This window comes from Tamandua tetradactyla, chromosome 12, assembly GCF_023851605.1.
Source record: "Tamandua tetradactyla isolate mTamTet1 chromosome 12, mTamTet1.pri, whole genome shotgun sequence".
NCBI classification, from domain to species: Eukaryota; Metazoa; Chordata; class Mammalia; order Pilosa; family Myrmecophagidae; genus Tamandua; species Tamandua tetradactyla.
Genome location: NC_135338.1, coordinates 32257341 through 32283853, shown reverse-complemented (window position 1 = coordinate 32283853; position 26513 = coordinate 32257341). Strand labels below are relative to the sequence as shown.

General features: G+C 34.5%; 1 protein-coding gene across 4 annotated transcripts in view; it reads left to right on the top strand.

Moving 5' to 3' along the window:
- The window catches only part of NUMB (NUMB endocytic adaptor protein), a 256544-nt gene that overhangs the window by 645 nt on the left and 229386 nt on the right, over positions 1–26513 (top strand). The window contains exon 2 of one of the 4 annotated variants that reach the window (XM_077122974.1): positions 23774–23867. The exons of the other annotated variants lie outside the window; for them this stretch is intronic. The gene's annotated coding sequence lies outside the window, so the exon portion shown is untranslated. The remainder of the gene's footprint in view (positions 1–23773; positions 23868–26513) is intronic. 4 annotated transcript variants of the gene reach the window in all.

The following is a 26513-nucleotide window of genomic DNA, read 5'->3' as shown; positions in this document are numbered from 1 at the left end:
CGGCGAGGAAACTGGGAGTGGTCTGGGTCCGACGGAGAGGGGAGGTGGCAAGACCGAAGGCACCGGGGTGACCGGGAGCAACTGGGGTCCGAGTGAAGTCGTTTGAGGAAGGGCAGGGAGGGGGCTGGGGATCTTGCTGAGAAAGGCAGCGGTCGAAGGAAGGAGGACCCCTGGGGAGATGAGAAGCGGAGGGTCTTGGGAGGGTCGGACTGATAGAGACCTTGAACGGCTTGGGGGAGGACCTCTAGCGCTGCGGAAAGGATTAGTCTGGGAGCTCCAGGGTCTGAGGATCCCTAGGGGTCCAAGGAAAGCAACCTCCAAGGAGTGGCTCAGCTTTGAGACTGAAGTAAGAGTCCATCAGGGGAGTATAAGTTCCCTCATGTAAGAAGGGAGTAGTAGATAGGGTGAGGGAGCTTCCCCAGGAAGAGAGTAGTGGTCTTATGGCCAGAACAGCAGATAGGGGAAATTAACAGTGGGGCCTTTAGAAGGCTTTTAGGTCTCATCAGAAATAGAAGAAACTCCAGCTTCATTAATTAGTACTAAGATGCTATCTCCTACCACGGAAAAGGTCTTAAAAAGCACTCCTGTGTTTTAGAGAAGAAATTTGTTTTAGGAGACCTTGACCGAATGGGGTTATTTGAGAGGGAAAAGGGGAGGAGTAGCTGAACTAAAAGAGTAGAGCTTGATGACTTGATCAGAAAGAGGAGAGTGTAGGCATACTCTCACAAAACTGAAAATAATTTGAATTCCAATTCTACTACTTAGCTTGGACAACTTAACTTCTCTGTGCAGCAGTTTCCTCATCTACAATGTAGGGATGATAATAGTGCTTATTTCATAGGGTTGTTGTATTAGGAGTTAATATTTATAGAGCTTTTAGAATACTGACTTGCCCCTAGTAAGCACAGTGTAGGGGATTGTTAAATAAAAGATAAAGAAAAACCTGAATTCTCAAACTTTGGCTTTCACCAGAATCTCTTGGGGCCTTGATAAAATACAGATTGCTCAGCCCCCTGAGAATTTCTGATTCAATAGGTATGGGGTGAGGCCTGCGAATTTGTATTTATCTCAGGTGATGCTTATATTTATCAGGTGACCACACTAGTAAGAACTCCACTTTAATGAAATTAGTAATATAGCAACTTAAAATATCTGTCCACTCTGCTAAAGATAGATAGGAGCAAATTGCGAAAAAGATAAGTGATACTCTGTCTTAATCTTGCATATGTCAAACTGTGGGTCATGATTTATTAGTAAATTGTAAAATCAGTTTAGTAGGTTACAGCCAACATTGAAAATAAAATGAAACATAACAGAACAAAACAGACTAGAAAATAGTAAAGTGCATTCATTGCCCTTGGTAAGGAAAAGTATGTTTTGGGAAACTTTTCTCATACATATGTGTATTAGGTTGCCATGTAAAATGTTTTTCTCATAGTCAAAAAAGTTTGAAAAAGAGCCATGTAGTGGTTGCAAAAGCAACCCTGGGGATTGGATTTATGATTGATTTCTCTTTTCTTTTTCTTTTTGTGATAATTCTTTCTCAGGTGGTGATATATTCCATTACATTTCTTCAATTTCTGACTTGGTTTCTTCTATGTTTTTGTCTTGTCACATTTTGTGTTGTGCCTTTCTGACCCTGTGAAACTTTTTTTTTGAATTTTGAGAATCTTTGGGATGAGGACGTAAGGAATTTTAGGTAGGGAAATTAAGTGCTGTTTCTCAGAATGTGGTATATTTTTGTTTCACCTAGGCCCTTTTTTTCTTCTTTTTCACCCCTGTCCTGTAAAACATTATCTGTACAAAGCTTAAGTATACAGTGACTTATTGACAATAAACATCTAAACAAAATGACTTAGGTTGAAAACACTTCATCTATAGATAATGGGCAAAAACCAAATAAGGTACATTTCAAAAGAGAAAAGCAGAAAGGGTATTTTCTTTTTAGAGAATAAAAGCATTTTCAAGTTTTTCTTTTCCTTGCACTTATACAAAACACTGTATATAAAGACATTTTTAAGGGAACCAAATTAATTGCGTATTATAGATTTCTAGTTTTTTTTGTAGACAGAGGAATTATGATAAATACTTGACAGCAAAATGCACCTGGGATAGTAGAAACTTAACTACAAAGTAAGTAGTTTATTAAATGAAAGTCTTTGTTTTGATGGTTTTCTCTCTTGAGAATGAACTGAATGTAGTGTATGTTGAAAATTTAATGTTTAGGGGTCTAAATGTAATCTACAATACTTAGTTTAATCTGTATTTAAAACACATAAGTTTTATACTGCTCTTGCTTTGGTTTTTCTTCTACTGAAAACTAGAATAGTCTTTATTTAGAGCGAGTTAATTTAGAGCTATTTTGGTGGATTTAAGAACAGAGATGCTGTTCAAAACTGAAAGAGATCCCTGCAGCTCTGTTCAAAATCTTTAATCCAAGGAATTTATGTAACCCTTTCATTAATGTTTTATGAATTTGATAAGAAACTGTTGGAGTAGCTTAGCATGAGAATTTTTGGATTCTATTTTCTCTCAAAGATCATTTTTAGTTCTGTTTAGGATTTTTATATTTGTTTTTTATTTTTGTTTGGAAGACTGCAAAACAGGTAATCATTGCATGTTTCAGTTTAAAATCAGTCTTTTCACAAAACAAATTTACTATACATATAGTGTGTGTATGCGACAAAGATTCCAAGGATTAAAGCTTTTGAATTCTGCAGAATGAGTTAAATAGAGGATCCCTACCATGAGTGTTTAAAATGAGTGTTTAAGTTATTATGCAGTTTGGTGGGCAGATTTTTATAAATTGTTCAGTTTTGTACCAACAGACAAGAATGTAACATTTTAACCAAGTGTGGGAAAAATATGAAAGTTCATTCTTCATAGTTTTGGATATTGAGCAGCTTGATTACTTACTTGGTTTTAATAAGTGGACTTTATTCAATTGACTTTTATTCATTCATAATTTAATCATACTTATCTATGAACAGCTTTGATTGCCCAACTCATTTTACGGTGAGATTTGTTAATCTGTAATTGAATACATGGTGGTTTTTAAAACACAAAGAAACTGCCCCTAACTGTACAGTTTAGTGAGACTCAGCTTCACCTATCAAATTAGTCAGGTAAATGATTTTTAAAAGTGTATGTTCAATTAACACTAGTTAATTAAGTTTATTTTCTATTTCAGGGAGTTTTTATAATAACTTTTGATCTGCTTTCTCTGCTTACCTCCATGCATAAATCCTAATGGAAACGTTGATGCCTCAAAATTTAGTTCTGTGGAAGTATAAAACCTCTGTATCTAGTTTTTAGTTGCCTATGAGAATTCCTATATCAGAAAAGGTCCCTTGGTAAATTTATCACCTTTAAAAAAATATTTTATTTAATGGAATACTTGAAAATCAACATTTTATTTCGGACTTTTCTAAAATACATTTATTTAATAGATTTTAATTTCTACAGAATGGATCTTGAATTCCACTGAAATGTATTTCTTTGATGGGATAGGGAAAAATGAAGCGACGTACTTCCTAAAGTTGTAAATAATTTTTGCTCTCTGATTTTACTTTCATCCTGACATTATGCTAAAGCCTTTATTTGAAAAGAAAGTTTGTTTTAGTAATATAGCATATTGGAAATTTCATTATCAGAGGTAGAAATACTAGATAAGGCTTAAAGATGTTAGTTCAGATGTCAAACATAGAATGGTGAATAGGATGTCATTGGATACTAGGTACAATATTGCCATAAATTTTGGAGAATAATACTAGGAAATTTGGGGCAAAAGGAGGATTGAAACTAAGGGAGAATGTGCTTAAGAAATAGCCTGGAGTATCTGGAGGAAATATGTCTAGAGGAGTGAGATGTTCTTGGCAGCTTTTCTAGAGTGACATATGTAAAGGAGGATGATCTCATTTGTAACAGTCTCCCATGGACATATTCTTGTTCTGTGCAGTTTTTTACTGCTTTCTATAACTCTCCCCCTTTTTCTTCCACTCAAGAAACTAACATCCTAACATGAAAGAAAGCATGCAGGCAAATAGATGGAGAAGTGCTAGGGTCCTAGAGTATGAGAGCCTGGGAAGGACATTGTTGATTTTTGAAGCTTGACTTGTCTCTGCTTCTGCAGCTTTTGGGAATAGTTCCCAGTAACCATAACTAGACCAGCCTTCTTACTTTCCCTTTCCAAGGGAATATGGAATTAAGCAGTAGGAAGAGACCCCCAGTTATCCTAAATGGATTAGCCATTAATTAAACAACAGTAATTAATATTTAGTGGCATCCCTTTCCTCCCCACCCCACGTATTTCTCCTCACTTGCTTGCTAATGCTGTGCACTCTTTTTTAACCACAGTCGAAATCTTAAATTCTCTGATTAGATGGGAGATCTTAATTGTGGTGACTTTACATTAGTATGTATATAGCTACTTAAGAAAATAATTAAGAGATTTTTTTGCAGTTTAGTTAGGAAGAGGGATTGAAAGCTATAGAACACTGCTCAGTTCCTGAGTAAGGGCAAAATCAGGGAAGCCAGGAACACAGAAATCAGCTAAATTTGTGTTATTTAAGATTGACCTTGTTACCTTTGATCTTGGAGAAGTAAAGTTAGTGATAACTTTTGTTCTGGTTAGCTGTGCACATGTATACCTCAGGTACTTTTATAATTGAATTGTGGTTTGCTTTGCTCTGTTGTAAGGAGTTTTAACTTATTAGTATTCTTTCTTTTTTTAGGATGTTTTGTACGTTTATTGGTGCTATGCTCTAGGGAAAAAAGTAATAACCACACAGGTGAATGCTATGTTCCCAGTTTTTGCTTAGTACATAGAATAATAATATTAATGGAGCCAGAAAGACTTTTCAGTCACCCATGACTTCATGAAATATTAGCTTTCTTATTCTGTCTCAGCTAGAATTTCCATTGTTTGAACTTTGAAACAGTATACTCAAAGATGAGTACATCTAAGGAATAAAACAACTTTTCGGTTCTTCATGAGTAAGTCTAATTTAAAGCAAATTTAGTTTTTAGTTGTAAAAAAACATGCCATTTAAAAATTGTCAATTTAGAAAAAAGTCAACTAACACAAAAAGACTGAATTTTTAAAATTAAGAATATAGTTTTATTTACTTACAAGGTCATATGGAAATTACTATTTTAGGTTTTCTTAGTATCTCATCAGAAGGTAGGTAGATGTTTGATTCTACATTAAAGATAAGGGAATCAAGACAGTTAACTAAATGAGTGTAACAAACTTTTTTTTTTTTAGAATAATGGAGATAAATCACCTGTAAAATTACTGGCTAAAAAAATTATATAAAATGAGAAGCAAGTACTTCCACCCTGTCTGCTTCATCTTGTATCCCACCCCTCTCCTGCCCTTTTTTTTTAAAACTTTTTTATTGTATAATATATATACAAAGCAAAGAAAGAAAACAATAGTTTTCAAAGCACTTTTCAACAGGTAGTTACAGGACAGATCCCAGAGTTTATCATGGACTACCATACCATCATCTCAGATTTTTCCTTCTAGGTGCGCCAGAATATAGTAGGCTAGAAAGAATATTTTTTTATCATCACAATTGACTTTTTTGTGAAAAATAACATGTATACAAAAAAACAATAAATTTCAAAGTACAGCACAACAATTAGTTGGAGAAAAGGTTTCAGAGTTTGGTATGGGTTACAATTCCACAATTTTAGACTTTTGCTTCTAGTTGCTTGAAGATACTGGACACTAAAAAAAATATCAGTTTAGCGATTCAGCAATCATATTTGTTTCTTAAACCCTACCTTCTCCTTCTCTGTATAACTCTGCCATCACCTTTGATCTTTCTGTCTGCTCTTTAGGGGTATTAGACTATGGCCATTCCAACTTTTTCATCTTGGAAGGGGTTGTTACTAATATGGGGTAGGGAGATTGAACTAGCTGATAGTTCTAGAGAGGCTGGGCCCTCTAAGTTTCAGGACTTATCTGGTCCAGGGACCCATCTGGAGGTTGTAGGTTTCTGGAAAGTTACCCTAGTGCGTGGAACCTCTGTATATTGCCATAGATGTTCCTTATGATTGGCTTGAGTGGTTTTTGTTGGGGTTTGGCAAGTTATGATAGGTAGCAATGTCTAACTGAAACTGGCCTGAGATAACCTCCCAGTAACCTCTTGACTCTATTTGATGATACTCTTATTAGTTACACTTCTTGTCCCCCTTTTAGTCAGTTTGGAATTGTTGATCTCACTGTGCTAGGGCCGGACTCATCCCTGGGGAGTCATCTCCTATGCCACCAGGGAGATGTTCACCCCTGGATGTCATGTCCCACATAGGGGGTGGGCAATGATTTCACTTACAGTTGGGCTTAGAGAGTGTGAGGCTGCATTTGAGTAACTAAAGAGGTCCTCTAGAAGTAACTCTCAGGCATACCTATAGGTAGGCTACGCTTCTCTCCTACCTACATAAGCGTCACAAGAGTAAGCCTCAAGATCAAGGGTTTGGCCTATTGATTTGGGTGTCCCCAGTGTTTGACAAGAGTATCAGGGGGTTCCCTGATGGTAAAGTTTAATAGTTCCATATTTTTTCTCTCATCCCTCAAGGGACTTTGCCAATACTTAAAAAAAATTTTTTTTTTTTTAAATACCAAAAAGCACCAAACGCAAACATTCTTATTTTGATCATTCCGTTCTACATATATAATCAGTAATTCACAATATCATCACGTAGTTGCATATTCATCTTCATGATCATTTCTTGGAACATTTGCATCTATTCAGAAAAAGAAATAAAAAGAGAACAAAAAATATTCATACATACCATACCCCTTACCCCTCCCTTTCATTGATCACTAGCATTTCAATCTAAATTTATGTACATTTGTTCCCCCTATTATTCATTTTTATTCCATATGTTCTACTTGTCTATTGACAAAGTAGATAAAAGGAGCATCAGGCACAAGGTTTTCACAATCACACAGTCACATTTTGAAAGCTGTATCATTATGCAATCATCTTCAAGAAACATGACTACTGGAGCACAGCTCTACATTTTCAGGCAGTTCCCTCCAGCCTCTCCACTACATCTTGAATAACAAGGTGATATCTACTTAATGCGTAAGAATAACCTCCAAGATAACCTCTCTACTCTGTTTGAAATCTCTCAGCCATTGCCACTTTGTCTCATTTCACTCTTCCCGTTTTTAGTCGAGAAGGTTTACTCAATCCCTTGATGCTGAATCTCAGCTCATTCTAGGGGTTTTCTCAATCCCTTGATGCTGAGTCTCAGCTCATTCTAGGATTTCTGTCCCACGTTGCCAAGAAGGTCCACATCCCTGGGAGTCTTTGCCAATACTTTTTGATTATCTGCTTAATATATTCTAGGATGTATCCGGGCATTACCTTAAACTATACAGGATTAAAGGACCTCATTCTTATTCTGGACCTTCTGTGTTTCAGTTGTTCAAATGAGCTTTCCAGACAGGTTGAGTTAGATTATGTATAGTATTCTTTAATAAGATAGATATTTTTTTCAACCTATGATCTCTCATGAAACCGTAGAAAACCTGATGATGATGATGATAGACGTATATTTGTAACTGTCATATTATGAAATTAGAATAGGTATAATTTGTGTCGGGTGGAAGCATGATAGAGGAAGTATGACCATGTTTTGAATCCTGGCTCTTTAATTTCCTAAATTATTAATTAAGCAGTTTAATAAAACTCTCTTAGCCTCAGGTTTTTTTTTTTTTTTTTTGGTATACTGTGTGGCAGGGTTACATTTCATTATTTTTCCATGTGAATATTCCATTATTGCAGCACTATTTGTTGAATTTTTGCTTGCTTGTTTGTTTTTTGGTAAGTGCGTGGACCAGGAATTGAGCCTGGATCTCCCGCATGGCAGGCAAGAATTCTACCACTGAAGTACCCTTGAACCCCTTCGCCTCAGTTTTGTAATCCATATCATCCTCCTTACTAGGGTGATGTGAAAATTAAATGAACAGTGTTTTGTATAATTCCTTTCCTATAGTGGGTACTAAACAAGTGTATTTGTTAATTATTAATAATTATAACAACATTAGACCTATTATTTAGACTTCTCTTTTCTAGGGTGAGCTAATATTCTATATATTTTTATTATAAATGATGGGGCAGTTAGGAAAACCAGAGTTGACTTTAAAATTTTATATGTATTTAAGCATTTACTATCTTAGTTTGTTTTTGTGATTAGTTTAGTTTGGTGAATTAGACTAAAACGTGGTGCAAGTGAAACTAAGATTTTATTCTGTGAGGTCACAGACTATGTTTCTATGTTTCATTACCTGTTCGTTTTCCAAAATACATATGAACTTTTGTTGATTGTGGAAACTGTTACCCCTACTATAGAAGAACAAAGTAAAGAACATGCCAATGAAGGTAAGTTATTTTACCTTTGTTGAAAAGTGCTTTTTCTGTTAGACTGAAATATATTAGATTGTTAAGCCATGTTTTTAAAAAAATTTTTATTTGTTAATTGAAAAAATTAACAACAAACAAAAACATTAACATATCATTCCATTCTACATATATAATCAGTAATTCTTAATATCATCACATAGTTGCATATTCATCATTTCTTAGAACATTTGCATCGATTTAGAAAAAGAAATAAAAAGACAACAGAAAAAGAAATAAAACTATAACAGAAAAAAAAGAGATTATACGTACCATACCCCTTACCCCTCGCTTTCATTTATCACTAGCATTTCAAACTAAATTTATTTTAACATTTGTTCCCCCTATTATTTATTTTTATTCCATATGTTCTACTCGTCTGTTTATGGTAGATAAGAGGAGCATCAGACACAAGGTTTTCACAATCTCACAGTCACATTGTGAAAGTTATATCATTGTTCAGTCATCATCAAGAAACATGGCTACTGAAACACAGCTCTACATTTTCAGGCAGTTCCCTCCAGCCTCTCCACTACATCTTGAACAACAAGGTGATATCTACTTAATGCATAAGAATAACCTCCAGGATAACCTCTGGACTCTGTTTGGAATCTCTCAGCCATTGACACTGTCTCATTTCACTCTTCCCCCTTTTGGTGGAGAAGGTTCTTTCAATCCCTTGATGTTAAGTCTCAGCTTATTCTAGGGTTTTTCTCAATCCCTTGATGCAGAGTCTCAGCTCATTCCAGGATCTCTGTCCCACGTTGCCAGGAAGGTCCACGCCCCTGGAAGTCGTGTCCCACACAGAGAGGGGGAGGGTGGTGAGACTGCTGGTCCTGTTGGCTGGAGAGAGAGACCACATCTGAACAACAAAAGAGGCTCTCTTGGGGGTGACTCAGTACCTGAGATTCCAAGTACTTATGGCGTTCAATCAAGCTATCTACATAAGTTGTATTAGGAAATGCACTAGTCAAAATATAAATTTTATAACAAATAAACATTTTTTGCTTTAGTCTCACACATAAGGTGACATTTTAAAATATTAATTACCATCTATTTTCAGCACCCTGCAATAATGACATTCCTAAACCATGTTTTTCCTAGATGGAATTTTTGTACTTGAAAAAAAACTAGTAGTCTGAATCTAAATTACTATATCCATGATTTCTTAATATAAATTGTAAAGCCATGAAATCTATAAATTAACAAGTTTTAAGAATTCTATTTCAGTTATGGAATTTATATGTTGTACCATAGCATTGTTCCAGAATGTATCATTTAATAGCAGAATTATATAGTGCCACATAAAAAATATATGTATTTATATAATCCAGCCCTGTTTTGGAGAAGATAATTCATCAGTGAATAGACTAGAAATTGGACATTATGGATATAATAATATTTTTTTGTATGCCATGTGGTGGGGCACATTTCATTCTTTTTCCATGTGAGTATCCCATTATTGCAGCACCATTTGTTGAATTTCTGTTTGTTTGTTTGCTTCTTTTTTTGCTTTTGGAAAGTGCTTGGGGCGGGAATCGAACCCACCCGGGTCTCCCACACAGAGGATGAGATATGATTTTAAATTCCTTCTAAATGCCTGTTTCGAAGAATTACTTTTCAAAATTTAAGTAGAGGTAGATTTTAGTTTAGAAGTTAAGTCTCATACATTCTTTAGTTAAGGATCCGTGAGTTAAATATTTTATTTTAGAAGTTAAGCCCCATATTATCCCTAAGGTAGAAGAAAAAATATTTCTGCATTTGTAGAAACCAGCTAAAACTAATTTATCTTTTCAGTCTTTGATGAAAGCAGTTGTGCAATTTCTGTCACATCCATGATGCAATAGGCTTTCTTAAAAATCTCATCAATGAACATAATTTTTAAAAAATGGTTAATTATTTTAAGAGTTGCTTAATTTAAAATAGGGGTTTTAAGGGTTTATTTTATTTAAACTTTTTTATTGTATAGTATAACATATATGCAAAGCTAAGAAAGAAAAAAGCAATAGTTTTCAAAGCACTCTTCAATAAGTAGTTGTAGAACAGAGGCCAGAGTTTGTCATGGGCTACCATACCATCATCTCAGATTTTTCCTTTTAGCTGCTCCAGAACATTGGAGGCTAGAAGGAATAAATATTTTTTTTATCATCACAATTGACTTTTTCCCCCCTTTTTTTGTGAAAAATAACATATATACAAGAAAGCAATAAATTTCAAAGCACAGTGCAACAATTAGGTGTAGAACAGATTTCAGAATTTGGTATGGGTTACGATTCCACAATTTTAGGTTTTAACTTCTAGCTGCTCTAAGATACTGAAGACTAAAAGAAATGGTTCATTTTAATTTTTGAAAATTATTTATTATTGGTAGTATAAAGGAATTCTATTTCCTGTTATAGCCAAGCCTTCCTTGTTTTTGCACAGAATAGAGTACTAAGTATTGTATTGAGCATATTGGCAAGAAAATGAGCTAAAGATGTCCATTTATATGACAGGTCATCATTTCCAAAAATATTAATATCATATCTTACATCAAGTATTGTTCATTTCTTAAAAGATATCTTTCTCTAATAATCTAGCCTATTTTAGTTACTAAAATGCTCCCAGAAATCTTGCCATTTGGTATTTTATTATATTATTGAGGATGTTTTTAAGTTATTTTGTGTTACTAGATTTAGTCTCTTCATAAAATTGTAAAGTTTTTTGGTCAGAACTTTATTTTTTCTTTTTTTTTTTTGGTATTCTCTGGCATACTTAAATGTTAACTGAGTGAATGATGGAAAGACCTTGATTGGGAGTTGAGTCTGTCACATCAACTATGGGTAGTGGTATAGTAAAATGAGCTCTTGAGTTCAAACACAGCTCTGCTTCCTTAGGCAGTAGCCAAATTACTTTGCTCTATTAGCTTCAGATTTTTAATCTGCAAACTGATGTAACATGAAGATCATATGAGATAATCCAGGTAAGGTGTTTAACACAGTGCTTAGTTTATAGTAAATGCTCTGAAAATGTTAGCTACTTTTGCAGAGATCCAGGATTTTTAATGAAGCAGATAGGAAGTAAAAGCTTTTTCTGTTTCTTTTTTTTTTCATGGACTTTAAATTGTACTATGAAGCTTAAATTTCATTTAGACATGAGAAGAAATCTTGCGTTCTTTTGAGACTGTTGTCTTATTTTTAGTCTAGTCAAATGTTTATTTTAATTGAGCTATATTTTGTCTTTAAGTCATGGTAAATTCTTAATTCTGTGCACCTAATTAGCAGTGTTATAACAGTAATTTTTTATTAGACTTGACTTCTGTTTTATTTAAACTAATATTTAAGTGTTGAATTTCTTGATATTGACTATCTTAATCAACAGTTGTTAATTTATTAGCTGCAAATCTTTGGATTGGGGGGTGGTGCATGTTTTTTGCGGTTAGTCTAAGTGTCCTCAAATCCATAGGCACATCAGATATCTGTAGACTAAAGTAATATGTTCTAACTATATATAAGTTTTAAATATATAATTATATTTATAATATATTTATATAAATTATATATTGAGGATGATTTTGTATAAATGCTTGAGGATGTTTCATATGTTTTAATAAATATGAATATATTACAACATAAAATATATGTTGTAATATATTTATATATTCTTTACATAAATGTTGAGATGAATTAAGGAGTCATTATTTTAAAGGTTGAACTGAATTCATAGTAGGTTTTTGTTGGTTTGAATGTTTGTTCTATTTAGGATGGTGGAAATTTAGCTATTATCATGTAGAGGTCAGTTAAATGTTTTGACTTTTTTATTTGCAAACAAAGCCTTTAATTTTATTGTATAATATAACTCATATACAAAGCAAAGAATTAAAAAAACAATGGTTTTCAAAGCACTCTTCAACAAGTAGATACAGGACAGATCCCAGAATTTGTCATGGGTTACCAAACAATCCTCTCAGATTATTCCTTCTAGCTGCTCCCGAATATAGGAGGCTAGAAGGCATAAGTATATTTTTTTATCATCACAATTGATTTTTTTCTTTTTTGTGTGTGAAAAATAACATATATGCAAAAAAGCACTAAATTTCAAAGCATTGTACCACAATTGGTTGTAGAACATATTTCAGAATTTGACATGGGTTATGATTCCACAATTTTAAGTTTTTACTTCTAGCTGCTCTAAGATACTGGAGACTAAAAGAATTATCAGTTTAATGATTCAGCACTCATATTCATTTGTTAAATCCTGTCTTCACTGTATAACTCCACCATCACCTTTGATCTTTCTGTCCCTTTCTTTTGGGGTGTTTGGGCTATGGCCATTACAACTTTTTCGTGTTCAGAACATGAGATAGTTCCATCTCCCTGCCTCATATTACTGACAGGGAAATGTAAATCAAAGCCACTAGATACTACTTCAAACATACCAAAGTGGCTACATTAAAAAATAAAAAAGACATTTAACAACAACAAAAAACAATGTTGGTGAGGATGTGGAGAAATACACAGGGAAATGTAAATCAAAGCCACTAGATACTACTTCAAACGTACTAAAATGGTTACATTAAAAAATAAAAAAGACAGATAACAACAACAACAAAAAACACCGTTGGTGAGGATGTGGAGCTAGTAGTGGAATAGCTGAGTCATATGGTAACTTTTTGAGGAACTGCCCAACTGTTTTCCACAGTGGTTGCACCATTTTACATTTCCATTAGCAGTATATGAGGTTATTTCTCCACATCTTCACCAACTTTTTTGTTGTTGTTGTTGTTATCTGTCTTTTTTATTTTTTAATGTAGCCATTTTAGTATGTTTGAAGTAGTATCTAGTGACTTTGGTTTACCTTTCCCTGTCAGTAATATGAAGTAGGGAGATGGAACTATCTCATGTTCTGAAGAGGCTGGACCCTCTAGGTTTCAGGACTTGTCTGGTCCAGAGACCCATCTGGAGGTTGTAGGTTTCTGGAAAGATATGGTGGTGCCTGGAACCCTTGTGGAATCGTATATATTGCCCTAGGTGTTCTTTAGGATTGGCTGGAATGGTTCTGATTGGGGTTTGGCAGGTTATGATAGATAGCAACGTCTAACTGAAGCTTATTTTGACTTTTAAAAAGGCCTGTCATATTTAAAAGCTCTCAGTCTACTTTTTCTATTTTTTTCTTACCCACCATACTGTTTCAGAAACACTGGTATGCTTCTCTTCCCCCCAGCAGGGCTTGTACAGTCTTTTTTTTTTTTGACAACTTTATTTAGGTAAAATTGACATACAATGAAACTGCACATACGTAAATTATACAGTTTGAGGATTATTTATATATATATACACACACACAATTAAGGAACTTATTACTCCAGAAACTTCCTATGCTCCTTTGTAATCCCTTCTTCCCTCCCTATATTCAGTTCCCAGTTTCCACTGATTTGCTTTCTGTCATTATAAGTTAATTTGCCATGAATTATAGAACATTTTCTAGAATTTTATGTAAATGGAATCATATGGTATATATATATTCTTTTGGAGGTGAGATCTGTCTTCTTTACTTTACATAATTAATTTTAGATTTTCCATATTATTGCATATACTAATAATTCATTCCTTTTAATTGCTGAGTACTATTCCATTGCATGGATATTTAAAAACATTTTTTATCCATTTACCTGTTCCTAGACATTTGGATTATTTCTAGTTTTTGGTATTCAGATAAAGCTGTTGTGAACATTCATGTACAAATTTTTGTGTGAACATATGTTTTCATTTCTCTTGGGTGTACAGCTAATAGTGGAATTGCTGAGTCATATGGTAACTTTTTGAGGAACTGCCCAACTTTTTTCCACAGTGATTGCACCATTTTACATTTCCACCAGCAGTATATGAGGTTTCTTATTTCTCCACATCCTCACCAATGTTGTTTTTTTTTGTCATTGGTATCTCTCTTATTTATTTATTTATTTTTATTTATTTTTATTATTATTTTTTTCCACATGGGCAGGCACGGAAAATTGAACCCAGGTTTCCAGCATGGCAGGCAAGAACGCTGCCACTGTGCCACCATCGCCCACCCTCTTTTTTATTTTTTAATGTAGCCATTTTAATATATTTGAAGTAGTATCTAGTGGCTTTGATTTACATTTCCCTAATGGCTAATGTGACTAATGATGTAATTCACTTATTGGCTTTTGGTTTATCTTTTTTGGAGAAGTGTCTGTTTAGATCCATTGCCTTTTTTTTTTATCCATTGCCTTTTTAAATTGGGTTATTTCTCTTTTTATTATTGGGTTATAAGAGTTGTTTATGTATTCTAGGTACAAGTCCTTTATCACATATATGATTTGCGAATATTTTCTCCTATTCTATATCTTTTTACTTTCTTGATGGTGTCCTTTGACACACAAAAGTTTGAAATTTTGAAGTCCAGTTTATATATTTTTTTCTTTGCTTGTGCTTTTGGTATCGTATCTAGGCAACCATTGCCTAATCTAAGGTCATGAAGATTTATACCTATGTTTTCTTCTAAAGTTTTTATAGTTGTAGCTCTTTTATTTAGTGTATGATCCATTTTGAGTTAATTTTGTTGTGACTGTTACTTTTTATTTATTGGCTTGTTACAAAAGTTTAATAAAAGTTTCTGCTTTGTTATTAATTGTTTGAATTAGCAATTTATTTGTCTTTTGGTCTGGTGTGGTGCTTTGGGTCACGATGCTTAGGGAAGCAGTTAGAATTGCAAAGGTGGGTTATAATTGAGCCCATTGCTATAAATTTATGGGTTATTTCATTTTCCTCTTACATTACATTATATTTGAACATTAAATGCAACTCAGCTGCATTTCTCTGCCTGATGGGAAACCGTATGTCCATAGATCCACAGAAACTTTGTTGACCCCTTATTAGAAATCAGGGTCATGTTTTTAAACATGTGACTATAAGGAAGAGAAGCTGTCATTTTACCCATTTCTTTCTTTCTCTTTTTAATTTTCCTGCTATTTCCCCTCAGACATATCCTCTTTTTTAACAGTTTTAGTCATACACCTTACAGTTCATCCTAAGTGTACAATCAGTGGCTTTTGGTATAATCACATAGTTATGCATTCACCACTACAGTCAATATGAGAATATTCTCATTTCTTCTGAACAAAAAAATCCCATACTCCTTCTACACCCCTAAAAATCCCACACTCCTTCTATACCTCTGTTCTTGACATTTAGCTTTGGTACAGTGCCTTTGTTACAATTAATGAATAGTGCAATGTTATTGTTAACTATAGACCTTAGTTTACATTAATTGTATTTTTCCCCCATATAACACTGTATTATTAACACCTTGTAAGAGTGACATAAGAAGTTATATTTATAAGTTAACACCATCATTGTCCATTCTAAGTTTTGCTAAGTTATACAGTCCCAGTTTTTATCCTCTAGATTTCTTTTTGTTTACTTACACTACTCTAGCCTCTTTCAACCATACCCACACTCAGCTTTGTTAATTACACTTATAGTATTGTGCTACCCTCATTCAGTACTGTGCTATCGATTTCTGAACCTTTATGGTCAATCTTATTGAACATTCTGTACTCCTTAAGCATTGATTGTCGAATCTCTGCCTTCTTTCTATCTCCTTATTTCTATCTTTAATATTTTAAAATGTTTTAAATTTCATACAAATTAAACTACAGATCTGACCTTACCACACCTCAACTTTAAAAAGTTCATCCTTGAGTGGGCCACAATGGCTCAGCAGGGAGAGTTCTCTCGTGCCATGCCAGAGACCCAGGTTTGATTCCTGGTGCCAGCCTATGTAAAAAAAAAAAAAAAGAAAAAAAGTTCATCCCTGGCAGTAAGTATGCCAACAAATTTGAAAAACAGGGGTAAGCAACAAAGGGGTTCTTTCAAGTTTGGAATGTCAAAGTGAAACAATTTTGTTTAACCAGGAACCAGATTGAAAATGAGGTTTGTGGAACTTGATGAGAGTCTCACATTATTTTTACCTCAACTAGCAGAAAATAACTTCTGGTATATCAGCAGAAGTTTTCAGCTAGTGCAACCACTTTTATGGAGAAGATGTTATTGACAAAGAGGAGGAGTGAGATATCAGACATCTTGCATAATGAAACTGTGTTTTCTTTTAAAATTGGAAGGTATTCTAGTTTGCTAGCTGCCAGAATGCAATATCCCAGAAATGGAATGGCTTTTAAAAAGGGGAATTTAATAAGTTGCTAGTTTACAGTTCGAAGGCGGAGAAAATGTCCCAATTAAAACAAGTCTATAGAAATGTCCAATCAGAGACATCCAGGGAAAGAAACCTTGATTCAAGAAGGCCAATGAAGTTCAGGGTTTCTCTCTCAAGTGAGAAGACACATGGTGAACACTGACAGTTTCTCTCTTGGCTGGAACGGCACATGGTGAGCACAGTGTCATCTGCTAGCTTTCTCTCCTGGCTTCCTATTTCATGAAGCTCCCCGGGAGGTGTTTTCCTTCTTCATCTCCAAAGTGCTGGCTGGTGGGCACTGTCTTTGTGGTGCTGCAGTATTCTCTGCTCTCTCTGAATCTCTGCCTTTCTCCGAAATGTTTCCTCTTTTATAGGATTCCAGTAAACCAGTCAAGACCCACCCAAGTGGGTGGAGACATGCCTCCATGTAATCCAGTTTAACAACCACTCTTGATTAAATCACATCAAGATCACATCAAAATATGACTCCCTAAGTCACATCTCCAGGGAGATGATCTAATTACAGTTTCAAACATACAATACTGAATAGGGATTAAAGAAATGGCTGCTTTTACAAAATGGGATTAGGATTAAAATATGGCTTTTCTAGGGTACATACATCCTTTCAAACAGGCACAGAAGGCATTTTATTGAAATGCGTTGGAGATCAGTGTACAAATTGGTACACCAATAGCCATCATTATACCAAATGTTTCTTTAGATTTGTATTTTATTTTTGTATTTTTTCCATATATCACCCTGTTGCTAACACCTTATAATAGTAACCTGTATTTGTTTTAGTTTATTAAGGAACAGTCTTATATTTGTACAATAAACCACAGTCATTATTCATAAAAGGGTTCACTATGTTGTACAGTCAGTCCCATGTTTTATCCTCTAGTTTTCCTTCTAGTGATATATCCTAAACTTCCCCTCTCAACCTGGGAGAGTTTTTTTTTTCTTTTCAGTTAAGTATAGTCGGCAGTTTACACTAAGTGTATTTTTTCCTATATACCCCCCCTATTATTAACACCGGGTGATTGTGACATAGAACATTATTATATTTGTACATTTAAGCACATTCATCATCCACAATAGCATTCACTATGATATACAGTCCCCAGTTTTATCATCTTTCTTTCTAGTGAAATACATGACCATAAACCTCTCCTATTAGCCACAGTCACACACTTGATTCAGCGCTATTATTTACACACATGATAATATTCTACAGTTACCTCTATCCATTTCCAAACATTTATAATCAGCCTTATTAAAAAATTCTGCACAAATTAAGCATCAGTTCCCCATTCTTTAGCCTCATTCTACCATCTGGTAATTTATGTTCTGGATATTAACTCCATGAGTTTGCTCATTCTATTTAGTTTGTATTAGTGAGATCATGCCATATTTATCCTTTTGTGTCTGACTTATTTCACTTAGCATAATGTCCTTCAGGTTCATCCCTGTAATCGCTTGGATCAGAACTTTGTTCCTTTTTACTGCTAGATAATATTCCATCTTATGTACATACCAAATTTTGTTTATCCGTTCATCAGGATGGATATGGGTTGCTTCCATTTTTGGTGATTGTGAATAATACTGCTATGAACATTGGTGTGAAAATATCTGTTCCCATCCCTGCTGCTTTCGGTTCTTCTGAGTATATACCTAGTGGTGGAATTGCCAGATCATATGGCAGTTTTATACTTAGCTTCCCAAGGAACCGCCAAGCTGTTTTCCACAGCGGCTGTACCATTTTTAATTCCCACCAGCTGTGAATAAGTGATCCTGTTTTTCCACATCCTCTCCAATACTTGTAGTTTTCTGTCTATTTAATAGTGTGCATTCTAGTAGATATGAAATTATATCTTATTTTGGTTTTGATTTGCATTTCCTTAATAACTAGTGATGTTGAACATCTTTTCATTTGCTTTTTAGCCATTTGTATTTTGTCTTTGGAAAAATGTCTTCTCAAATCTTTTGCCCATTTTTATATTGGGTTTTTCTTTTTTATTGCTGATTTGTAGGATATCTTTATATACTCTAGCTATCAAATGCTAATCTGATAGTGGTTTCCAAATATTTTCTCCGTTGTGTTGGCTTTTCCTCCCTTTTAACAAAGTCCTTTGAAGCATAGAAATATTCAGTTATCAGCAAGTCCTCTTTATCTAATTTTTCTTCCATTGCTTGTGCTTTTGTTTGTAAGGTCCAAGAACTACTGTCTATCACTGCATCTTGAAGATGCTTCCCTACATTTTCTTCTAGGAGTTTTATGTCAGTGGTTCTTATATATAGATCTTTGATCCATTTTAAGTTAATTTTTGTATAAGGTGTGAGTTAGGGTTCATCTTTTATTTTTTTGAATATGGATATTCAGTTCTTCCAGCACCATTTATTGAAGAGACTGTTTACAGTCCCTGTTGATTGGACTTGACCTGGCAGCCTTGGTCAATCAATTGACCAGTGCCTGCCCGTGCAAAAAAAAAAAAAAAAAAAAATCAATTCACCATAGATGTGAAGGTGTATTTCTGAACTCTCAATTCACTTCCCTTGTTCAGTATGTCTATCTTTATGCCACTACCATGTTCTTTTGATCACTGTAGCTTTATAATATGCTTTTAAGTTAATAAGCATGAGTCCTCCAACTTCATTCTTTTTCAAGATGTTTTTGGCTATTTGAGGCCCTTAACCCTTTCCAATAATTGATAAAAGAGTGTCCCATTTCTGCAAAGTAGGCTGTTGGAATTTTAATTGGTATTGCATTGAATCTATAGATCAGTTGGGTAGATTTGATATCTTACCAACATTTAACTTTCTAATTTATGAACACGGAATGTTCTTCCATTTATTTAGGTCTTCTTTGATTTCTCTTAGCAGCATTTTGCCATTTTCTGTATGTAAGTTCTTTACATCCTTTGTTAAGCTTCTTAGATATTTGATTCTTTTAGTTGAGATTGTAAGTAGAATTTTTTTCTTGATTTCCTCCTCATATTGCTCATTACTAGCATTTAGAAATATTACTGATTTTTGTATGTTGCTCTTGTATCCTGTCACATTGCTGAACTCATTTATTAGCTCTAGTGCTCTTGTTATAGTTTTTTTTGGACTTTCTAAATATAGGATCATGTCATCTGCAGCTAATGAAAGTTTTATTTCTTCCTTTCCTATTTGGATGCCTTTTATTATTTTTTTTCTTGCTAATCACTCTTGCTAGAACTTATAGCAGAATGTTGTATAACAGTGGTGACAGTGAACATCCTTGTCTTGTTACCAATCTTAAAGGGAAAGCATTTAGTCTCTCACTGTTGAGTGTGATGTTAGCTGTGGGTTTCTCATATATGCCCTTTATCGTATTGGGGAAGTTTCCTTGGATTCCTACCTTTCAAAGTATTTTTATCAAGAAAGGATGCTGGGCCCGGCAACGATGATTTAGTGGCAGAATTCTCACCTGCCATGCTGGACACCTGGGTTCGATTCCTGGAGGTGGCCCATACCAAAAAAGAAAGAAAAAGAGAAGATGCTGGATTTGTCAAGTGCTGCTTCTGTGTCAATTGATATGATCATGTGTTTTTTCCCTCGATTTGTTAATGTGATATATTACATTAATTGATTTTCTTGTGTTAAACCATCTTGCATGCCCAGATTAAAATCCACTTGATCATGGTGTATAATTCTTTTAATATGCCACTGAATTTGACTTGCAAGTATTTTGTTGAGGATTTTTGTGTCCATATTTATTAGAGAGGTTGGTCTGTAATTTTCTTGTACTGTCTTTATCAAGCCTTTATATTAGCATAATGTTGGCTTCATAAAATGAGTTATGTAGTGTTTCCTCTTCTTCAATTTTTTTGAAAGAGTTTGAACAGAACAGGTATTAATTCTTCTTGGAATGGTTGGTAGATTTCACCTCTGTAGCAGTCTGGTCCTGGACTTTTCTTTGTTGATAGATTTTGATGACTGATCAGTCTCTTTATTTGTGATTGGTTTTTTGAGATATTCAGTTTTTTCTTGAGTTATTGTAGGTTGTTCATGTGTTTCTAGGAAGCTGTCCATTTCATATAATTTTTCTAATTTGTTGGCATAGTTATGCCTAATATCTTCTAATGATCTTTTTTATTTCTGTGCAGTCAGTGGTAATAACACCCCCCACCCCATTTCTGGCTTTGTTTGCATTTTCTCTCTTTTTTCCTTTGTGATTCCAGCTAAGTTTTGTCAATTTTATTGATTTTATCAAAGAACTAACTTTTGATTTTATTGATTCTATTTTTTTTGTTCTTACTTTCATTTATTTCTGCCCTAATCTTTATTTCTTTTCTTCTGCTTGCAGTGGAATTAGTTTGCTCTTCTTTCTTTTGTTCCTCCAATTGTTCAGTTAGGCCTTTGATTTGAGCGCTTTCTTCCTTTTTAATGAAGCCATTTAGGGCTATAAATTTTCCTTCTCAGCACTGCCTTCTCCACATCTGATAAGTTTTGATAAGTTGTGCTCTTATTTTCATTTATCTTGATACATTTACTGTTATCTCTTGCATTTTTCTTTGATCCACTCATTTTTTAAGTGTGCGTTTTAACTTCCAAATATTTATGAATTTTCCAGTTCTCTGACGTTATCCATCTTCAGCTTCATTTCATTATGATCAGGTATAGTGCTTTGTATACTTTCAGCCTTTTAAAATTTATTGTGACCTGTTTTGTAACTCAGCATATAGTCTGTCCTGGAGAATGACCCATGAGCAATGGGGAAGAATGTATATCCTGCTGTTTTGGGGTACAATGTTCTATATATGTCTGCTAGGTCTAGTTCATTTATCACAGTATTCAGGCTCTTGGTTTTCTTAGTAGTCCCCTGTTTAGATGTTCTATCTATTAATGAGATTGGTGTATTGAAGTCTCTAGCTGTTATTGTAGAGACTCTTATTAATTCTTCTAGATAGAGTTGGTAGATTTCACCTCTGTATTATTCCCTTCAGTTTTACCAGGATTTAGCTCATGTACTTTGGGGCACCTTGGTTAGGTGCATAAATAGTTATGATTCTTATTTTTTCCTGGCTAATTGCCCCTTTTATTAATATATAATGTTCTTTTTTGGTCTCATAACATTTTTAAAGTTTATTTTGTCTGATATTAGTATAGCTACCCCAGCTCTATTCTGGTTACTGTGTGCATGGAATATCTTTTTCCAGTCTTTCAGCTTCAACTTAATTGTAGCCTTGGGTCTAAAATTAGTTTCTTGAAGATAACATAGAGATGGATCCTATATATATATTTTTATCCATTCTTCCAATCACTGTCTTTTGATTGGGGATTTTAATCCATTAACAGTGTTATTACTGTAAAGGATAACATTCAACAGTATAACTGTATAACTGTAAAGGATAAAATTCAACCATTTTATCCTTTGGCTTTTAACTTGTCATAACCTTTTTTTTCTCTTTTATACTTCAAGTTATCTCTATTGATAATCTTCATTTCTGCATTCTCCTCCAATCCTTCCTGTTCTTTCTTTCCAGCCTACCGAACCCCCCTTATATTTCTTGTAGGGCTGATCTCTTCTTACCAAACTCTCTCAGCTGCAATTTAACTGTGAATGTTTTAAATTCTTCCTCATTTTTGAAGGACATTTTTGCTGGATAAAAAATTTTTGGCTGACAGTTTTTCTCTTTCAGTTTCTTAAATAAATCATACCACTGCCTTCTTGCCTCCATGTTTCTGATGAGAAATAGGAACTTAGTCTTACTGACTATCCCTTGTATATAATGAATTGCTCTTCTCTTGCTGATTTTGCAGTTCTCACTATATCTTTGGCATTTGACATTCTGATTAGTATGTGTCTTGCAGTAGGTCTGTTTGGATTTATTCTGTATGGATTGTGTTATGCTTCTTGGACATGGGTATTTATGTCTTTTGTAAGTGTTGGGAAATTTTTAAGCATTGTTTCCTCAAATATTCTTTCTGCCCCTTTTCCCTTCTCTACTCCTTCTGGGATTCTTATGATACCTATGTTTATGTGCTTCATGTTTTCAATCAATTCCCTGAGACCCTCCTTTTTTCCATTTTTTCTCTGTTCTTTTGTCTATTTGCATTCAGATGGTCTGTCTTCTAGCTCACTGATCCTTTCTTCCGCCTCTTCAAATTGCTGTTGTGTGCCTCTAGTGTATTTTTAATCTCACCGGTCATGCCTTTCATTCCCATAAGATTCATTATTTTTCTTTGCACACTTTCAGACTCTTCTTTTTGCTCACCCGGTGTTCTTTTTCTTTTCTTTTTTGCATGGACAGACACTGGAAATCGAACCTGGGTCTGCAGCATGGCTGGTGAGAACTCTGCCTGCTGAGCCACCATGGCCTGCCCTCACCCGTTGTTCTTCATCCTTTATATCTTTAGCCTTGTCCTTGAATTGATTTAGGAGATTTCTTTGAACATCTTTGATTAGTTGTTCCAGGTTCTGTATCTCCTCTGACTCTTTACTTTGTTCCTTTGACTGGGCCATATCTTCCTGTTTCTTAATATGGCTTGTAATTTGCTGTTGATGTCTGGGCATTGGATTGTTTTGATGAATTTACTGTGAACGTCAGATTCATTTTGATGAATTTACTGTGAACGTCAGATTCTCTCTCTTGTTTAAGATTTTGTTGTTTATTGCCTTTGTGCTAATGCTCTTCTTTGACAGTATTACCAATAAAAGCAGGGCCAGGGACTGTATGGGGACACACCCCATTTCTACAGGGTCCTGCAGAAAGGGTTAGGTAAAGATGCCAAAAACCTTTAATTCTGCTTCCCAAAGGTGCTCTTCCCTGCCCTCCCTCGTAGATGGCATTGTTTGATAATGTATTTCCCTCAGCTGTCAGAAGGCAGGCTGTACTTAGCTCTTTGCTGGTTCCCACTGGTTAAAACAACCTGGTCAGGAGATTGAAACTGTGAGACCCAGCAGTCTAAATTTTCTGGCCAAAAGCTAGAACAATGCAGGACTATAACCCACCCTGTTCTTGGGAAAGTGGATTTCGGCAGCCCTCTCATTCTGCAGGTCTTCCACCAGGGACCGGACAACTAGAAGTTGTTAACCCCAAGACTGGGGAATGGGCACCAGGAGCCTGGGTCTAGAGTGTTACTCAAACTCTCTTGCCACAGTTTCTCCATCTCTTCATCCTGTATTTTACTAGGTGCTGCACCATAATCGCCCTGATCTCCAGTGCCTCAGAACTGCTCTCCCTGACAGTTTAGGCCCATCTCCCAGCTTTTTTATCTGGCAGAGAAGTAAGTCCCACAGTTCTCTAATCAGCCATCTTACTGGAAGTCCTATGTTGCTTTTTTTTTTAAAGGAAGATCAAATATTAAGGCTTACTGTTTCAGTTGGAAATTTAAGGAAATTATATAATCACTGTATAATCTATATATGTATATATAACTATATATAACTATATAACTATAGTGATGATTTTTTAAAATTATGGAAAATATTTGTAAGGACTTTTATTAACCTTGATAAATCCATAATTAATATCAAGGTTTTATTTTCCATGTAACCTTAGTTGAAGGTTAGAAATAATATGGTGTTTACTTTTCATTTAAAATATAATATAGTGTTTTAAACTTGTGAAATTTAATTTGCATTTCGAAAGAAACTAATTTACTTATAGAGCAGACTAGAAACAATTTGTTTATAGAACAATGTTTTCTCTAATTTGAACTTTTAACTTTTTTCCTATGTTTTTAGTGGTATTATTTTCTTTTGGAGATCTTTAAGAGCAAAGCAAGAAGCATATGCTGTTTACAGAGTATCTGAATTTTACTTGTCTCTTCTCTATTGTAGAGTTCTCCTTCTTTAGAATATGAGGCTAGTACTTTGCCAAGTAAGAACTAATTTGCTGGGAAATCAGGTTACTGGCTTGACTTCTTGCTGTGCTTTTCCTTTCTTTTGTTGCTTTGTAAAAGAACTCAGCTCAGCCTTGTGGAAAATCACCAAATCATCTAATTATTTTCACTAGCTCAAATTAAACATGGTTGGTATATATTTGCATTATACTGAATTCTGTAACTTTTTCTTGATTGTAGATTTGTTAGCATACCAATAAGTACTTTAACTTTATTTGATAAGTTGCGTGTTTGTATCTGAAATAATATTAGTGGTGTGTTCCTGTAATGAGAGTTCTTATTCTTTTGGCTTTTTCTACCCTCTGGTAGACCTAGTTAGTGAGGGATATCATTACTGTTCGTACACTGAAATTCAGACATTTATAAAATATGTATATAGTTTCTATGATGTTGGCCCAGATTCTTTTTCTCTTTTTAATGACATTAACATTTATTGTCTCTTTCAGTTTTTTCCTCATGCATATTTTTACTATATACATAATTTTGGAATCTGCTTTTTTAAACACATCAATATGTATTTTCATATCATTAAAATTATTTGAAAAACATTTTTAAGCAGCTGAGGAATATTCCATTAATAGATGTATCATCATTTATGCAACCAATTTCCCTAGTGTTCACATTTAAATGTTTATAAATTTCCAACTTTTGTAAATAAAACTTCAATGAGTATTGCTAAACAGAAGTTATGTTATATTTCTATAGTCTCAGGATAGATTTCTGTAGGTAGGATTTTCAAGTAAAGTTTTATTAATATTTCTAGGCCTCTAAAGAGAGCAAAACATTTCATAATTGCTTTCTAGAAAGGTTGTACTAGTTTAATTCCCATTAGTAATGTATGAGATTGAGATACAAAACTTTTGTCAGTACTTATCATTTTTGCTAATTTGATAGGAAATAATAACTTGTTTCTGAAATTTGTATTTATTTAATCAGTTGGGGAACATTTTTAATATGACCATTAACCATTAGTATTTCTTTTATGTGAAGTTACTTGTCCCAGTTTTTTGTCCATTTTTCTTTTGGGTGACCCCTGATTCTTATGTGAAATCTAAGGATGAATAATATTCAAAGCTATAACTTTATCTTCATAAATGTCAGAAGTTTTTCTGTCCTTTTCAGATTAGTCTTGCTTTCCCTCCACCTCAACCACTTTCTCCTGCAAGGAATGAAAACTGAATTCAAATTGATTTTGGTAAAGGTGAATTTATTAACTTCTGTGCTGGTTTGAAAATATTATATACCCCAGAAAAGCTGTGTTTTAATCCTATTTCAGTCTTGTGGAGGCAGCTTTTTCTCCTAATCTTGATTCAACATTGCAAGGGAAAACTTTTGATTAGATTGTTTTCATGGAGATGAGAGGCACCCAGTTGTGCATGTGATTTTTGATTAGAAGCACATGTGTCTCTATCCATTCCAGGTGGGTCTTGATTAGTTTATTGGAATCCTTTAAAAGAGGAAACATTTGAGATAGAGCCAGAAATGACAGAGAGAGAACCAACAGAAACTTCAGAGTAGAACTGACAGGCAGTGAACAGAGGCATGAATGTTTGGAGATGGTTGGAGCCCAGCAGACATTGCCATGAGATGTTAAGCATGCCAGAACCTGCAGAGACTCAGGGAAGCCAAGAGATGAAAGCCAACCCTGGAAAAGTAAAGTGAGGAACCCCCAGAGGAACAGAGGCTAAAAACAGTGGCGCCTAGGAGCAAGGGACCAGCAGATGCCAGCCACGTGACTATCCAGCTGACAGAGGTGTTCCTGACCCATTGGCCTTTCTTGAGTGAAAGTAACCTTTTGTTGGTGCCTTAATTTGGACACTTTCACTTCCTTAGAGCTGTAAACTTGTAACATATTAAATTCCTCTTTATAAAAGCCATTCCATTTCTGGTATATCACATTCCAGCAGCTTACAAACTGAAACAGATTTTGGTACCAGGAGTGGGGTGTATCAGCCTTTCTTGAGTGAAGGTAAACTCTTATTGGGCCTTAATTTGAATACTTTCACTTCCTTAGAACTGTAAACCTGT